Raw genomic sequence first — 5,247 nt, forward strand, 5'->3', positions numbered from 1 at the left:
AGAATTAAATTTTACTCGCTTCTCAAACAGTCCATGACAAGTGTCATGAACTTTGCGAGTTTTAGCAATAAACTCTTTTTTGTAGTGGAAAAAAGCTCTCTGAATTTAACTGAATTGGGGCGGGCATAATAATAGCACCGTAACAACTGTTTTCTATAATTGGTAAAGAAAGGACATACAAAAATATAATGGAACTCGTCCCCAAGGTCACCTGATGAACATTTGTGACAGATTCTGTCTTGTCTGGGAATACCAAGAGTCCTACCTTTTTGTATAGGCAATTTATGATTCAGTGTTCTAAATTTTAAAACAGCGTTTGCTAAATTAACCGGCAGGATGGACAAGTACTTTTCAAACTCAAAATTCTCTTTATACATTCTATAATTATAATAAAACTCATTGTTATTTATTTCTGAATGCCAGGTTTGGACAAATTGGTCTTGTAGCCTATTTTTCATCAGTGCTTTGTCTGTTTGTCTGTCGAAATTCTTCTTCAAACATGAAAAAAGAGATTAAAAAAAAAGACCTCATCAAAAAAACAATGTTTCCGCTGGGGCTCGAACCCAGGACCTTCCGCGTGTTAGGCGGATGTGATAACCACTACACTACGGAAACAACTGAAAGAAGCAGAAGACATTTCCCAATATATATTGAAAAAAATCAAAGAAAAAACATAATGCATTCACATTCTACATGGACAAGGCTTGCTGTGTTCTGCCAGCTTCACAGGTGGGTTGTTTTTACGTTCTTTTTAACATTCTGTCAGGTAATGACGTCATAATGAAAGGCGATAAATATGGTGTCACCTTGTGACGTTCTTTGCAATCATGATAAAAGTTTAGCTTCCAAGTTTTGTTTCTGTTCAAATCATTTTCGGCTCTCTGTCTCTCTGTCTCTGTCCGTCAGTCTGTTTGTCTGTCTCTGTTCCTGTGTCTGTCTGCTGTCTGTCTCTCTCTTTCTATCTTTCTCTCTATCTCTCTCTTTCTCTTGTGTCTGTCTTTCTCTCTGTCTTTCTTTCTCTCTCCCTGTCTGCCTAAAAGCCATTTGTAAAATATAAGTAAAACATAACCCAAAAAATGTCGATACTCATCATGACGAATATATTTTTCATTAATGACATATTTTTATATCACAAAAGCTATATTAGAAAAGACAGAAAAATCAAATAAAAGCAATGTTTCCGCTGGGGCTCGAACCCAGGACCTTCCGCGTGTTAGGCGGATGTGATAACCACTACACTACGGAAACAACTGAATGGACCAGATGACATTTACTTATATGTATTGAAGAAACAGAAAAAGGAAAAACAAAGTATAAAATGTATACATAAAAATGCAAAGATACATGTTCGATGCCCGGATTACTCCAATGTGGTTGTTTGTCTCCGTTTAAAAAAAATATATATGTATATGTTTGATTAGTTTTTGTTATGCGAGCGAAAGCGAGGGCGTTGGATAGTTTGAGGTTTTTTAAACATTACTTTATCCAAACAAAATTTCAATCACCATGTCATCGACTTTGCTCTCATGTCACATGTGACATCAGTAAATCAGCCGGTATCATGCACCGTTTATCCCTTTGGGGTATTTTAGTTACTGCAACCTTCATCTATTAACATAAACCGTAGGTGAACGTGTGAAGAATATCATAACTTGATCAATCATTTACATAAAACCTCATTATGACACCACGTCATCGATTTGATTATTTTACAGTTCGTATGATCTTGAGAGTGCCGGAAATCTGTGGGTGCACACAAAAAAACATCACTGATGATTTTTTGTATGTGCAAAAAAAGGGTGATGTAATTCTGTTTTTATTCTGTTACAAAAAGAATTCAGAGCTATATCAGTTGACTAATCGGCCACTGCAGACTCAGGCAGCACATGTTCTCAAAATTCCACAATGAGGACACGCCTGTATGCCACCTTGGCATCGCAGACATGACAGTGGAACACCTCCTCCAACACTGTCCAATCCACCAGAAACTACGAGCAGAAACATGCCCTGCTGACACACCAGTTCAAGGGAAGATCCTCGGCACCCTGCAGAGTCTTTGCTGTACTGCAGACTTCATCAGATATTCCGGAGTCCCTCTCTGAGCTATCGAGAAGAAGAAGAAAAAGAAGAAGAAGAAGAAGAAGAAGAAGAAGAAGAAGAAGAAGAAGAAGAAGAAGAAGAAGAAGAAGAAGAAGAAGAAGAAGAAGAAGAAGAAGAAGAAGAAGAAGAAGAAGAAGAAGAAGAAGAAGAAGAAGAAGAAGAAGAAGAAGAAGAAGAAGGAGTTGACTAATCGCATGCACGCTAAGATTTTTTGTCAATGCAAAACATGCTCAACGTAACAAATCGGTGTTCTTTTTAGCCAACTGACACCAACGATATAACATATTGAGGATGGTAGTTTTCTTCGCCATTGTCAATAAGACTTTGATATTTCAAGTCTCCGCCTATCTCACCATGGACACATGACACAGAATTGTTTTGGAGTGACACTTTCGGCGTGCCATACTGCGGTCAATGACCATTCCCTTCCCTCAGCCAATCATATCACGCTTTTCACACTGATGAAAAGTAACCGCAAATTCACCGGAAATGACTCTTCCCTACACACCTCAGTGGTGCACTCTGGGTAAACAAAACTCTGTGCACATCTCTCTTTACTCGGATCTGTCCTCTTTTATAAATGGCGAACCTGGGAGTTTTGTAGCAAATTGAGGATTCTCCGGTGAGACAAATTCAACATTTGATCAGGGTGGGGTTGTTTTTTCCTTTCACTAGTTATGGTAGCCTCGACGGTGAGACAAAACTCAACATTTGATCAGGGTGGGGTTGTTTTTTCCTTTCACTAGTTATGGTAGCCTCGACGTGAAAGCAAAAGGCCCAGCCTTTCAAAATCTGGGCTTCTGGCATTCATGATTGATCTTTAATTATTTCTGTCTCTCTGTTTATCTGCCTGCCACCCTGCCTGCCACCCTGTCTGTCTGTCTGTCTGTCTGTCTGTCAGTCTGTCTTTTGTCTGTCTGCCTGTTTATCTGCCTGCCTCTCTGTCTGTTTGTCTCTCTATCTGTCTGTCTGTCTGTCTGTCTGTCTGTCTGTCTGCCTCCCTGTCTGTTTGTCTACTGGCTAGCAGAAACCCGTCAACCGACTAGAAACCGATCGAGCTGATCTGGACAAAACATCCGGACAAATGTATCAATTTCTCGATTTTCTTTCATTCTGAGAACATTTCTACAGTAAACATAACATATCTCATAATGTTATATTCAGGAAATAATTGGCCAGTCAGACCAGTGCCCTTGTCAAACAGGCAGCATGACAACGGAACACCTGCGGCAGACTTGCCCACTACACGATGGCCTCAGGAGCCAGATCTGGGCGGAGGCGACCACGGTATAAGGGAAGCTCTATGGCAGTCTGGACGACCTACAGCGCACGGCAACATTTGCGCGGAGAACCGGCGTTTCCATGTGAGTGATCGACAAGAAAATGATATTCAGGAAATGATAAAGAATAAAATGCAACCATTTTTAATGAAATACAATAAGGATACATGCGCAGCCTGGCGTTGACCTTACTAGCACTTTCTACTTCTGCTATGAAGAAGTAACCGAGACTAATATTTTGTTTTTTAAATTCCTCTTCAAACATGAGAAAAGAGATTTAAAAAAAAAAGACCTCATTAAAAAACAATGTTTCCGCTGGGGCTCGAACCCAGGATCGTCCGCGTATTAGGCGGATGTGATAACCACTACACTACGGAAACAACGGAATGAAAGTGAAGACACGACGAAAATACAGTTTAACGACCTCTCTGCTTAGAGCAATTTGGGTCAAAGATATCAGAGCCGAAGCTCTACGATGTGTGCCTGGGTGAAGATGAGCAACAACAAAGAAAAACAAAAAAACAAAAACAAAAAACTTTTACTTTCCGTAATGGAAATGCTGGAAGAACAGGATTTAAAATCAATTCCTTGCAGGAGATACACGATTGTAGAGATTTATTCTTTCATTCCGAGGCAGAAATGCTTTTGTATTCAAGAAACGATGACAGTGTAAATAGCCTATCCTCTTTTTCTCACCCCCACCCCAGAGGGGGTTACAGAGACACATCTCTGGCCTCCTCACCTGATCCCCTTCCCATGCCTCTGTAGACAGAGGGTGCCATAAAGGCGTTGATGAATAAACCAACACAAAGTCGCAGCCCTGTACATATGTTTTTAACCGGCCAGTATAGGTCCTAGGGAGGACCGGGTTTGCTTTTCGCCAGTTGACTAGCCGCCGAATCCACAAGTACGTAGAGGGTGCCTCAGCTTCTCCACCACGACCCTCCTTGGTCTGACACTCACTCCTTTGCCATGATCAGTCGGATGCCACTTTTCACAATTTTATTCTAAAGTGCCAACAAATCAAATCAATTCCCTTCCGGAATAGCAACGTTCCACGTTTCTTCAAAGTGAAGACAATTTATTATATATATATATATATCAAGAAGATAAGGAAAAACATGATACGTACCACAAGGCTTGCTGTGTGATGCCAGGTTTACACGAATTATTATTACAATTTTATTTTTATTTTTTATATATATTTTTTTTAAATGAGGTATTGAAATGTGAGCGAAAGCGAGTGGGTTAGATATATGATGTTTTGTTTGTGGGTTTTTTTCCACACCATGTAATCAACTTTGCTCTGTCACAGCAGCAGATCAGTCGGTATCGTGCATCCCTTTGGGGTTCTTGATTCGTGCTCTACTAAAATAAACCGTGGTCGAACGTGTTATGTATATCATAACTTGATTAATCATTTGCATAAAACGTCATTATTACACCACGTCATACATTTTATTATAATAATAATAATAAATGAGCATTTATATAGCGCAACATCATAACTTTACAATTATGCTCTTTGCGCTTGACACATTTAAAATTAAAACACAGTTATACAAGCATTTACATGTAAACGGTGTGTATGATCTTGTAAGTGTCGGACAATCTGTCGCTGCACAAAAGCATATCAATGTCGGACAATGATGATTTGTGTGTGTGTGTCAAAAAAATAAGGGTGATATACTTGCTTGTTTTATTCAGATACAAACAGAATTCAGAGCTATATCAGTTGACTCATCCATGGGCTGATCAGTTAGAGTGTAAAAGGAGGATTGGGGGGGGGGGGGGGGGGGTGCAAATGTAAAAATGTAAATCGAGGGCATGAAGCGCGCCCGAGACTGCTAGGGGTGTCCGAAAAATT

The 5,247-nt window shown here is 39.9% G+C and overlaps 3 non-coding genes across 3 annotated transcripts; all 3 read right to left on the bottom strand.

The window, feature by feature from the left end:
* Positions 1 to 542: 542 nt before the first annotated feature.
* Trnav-aac (transfer RNA valine (anticodon AAC)) lies at positions 543 to 615 on the bottom strand. The gene has a single exon. It is a non-coding gene; the product is annotated as a tRNA-Val (tRNA).
* A 560-nt stretch (positions 616 to 1,175) lies between these two features.
* Positions 1,176 to 1,248, bottom strand: Trnav-aac (transfer RNA valine (anticodon AAC)). Its single transcript has one exon. It is a non-coding gene; the product is annotated as a tRNA-Val (tRNA).
* Positions 1,249 to 3,687: 2,439 nt separating this feature from the next.
* Positions 3,688 to 3,760, bottom strand: Trnai-aau (transfer RNA isoleucine (anticodon AAU)). The gene has a single exon. It is a non-coding gene; the product is annotated as a tRNA-Ile (tRNA).
* Positions 3,761 to 5,247: the final 1,487 nt, after the last annotated feature.

Source organism: Littorina saxatilis, linkage group LG14, assembly GCF_037325665.1.
Source record: "Littorina saxatilis isolate snail1 linkage group LG14, US_GU_Lsax_2.0, whole genome shotgun sequence".
NCBI classification, from domain to species: Eukaryota; Metazoa; Mollusca; class Gastropoda; order Littorinimorpha; family Littorinidae; genus Littorina; species Littorina saxatilis.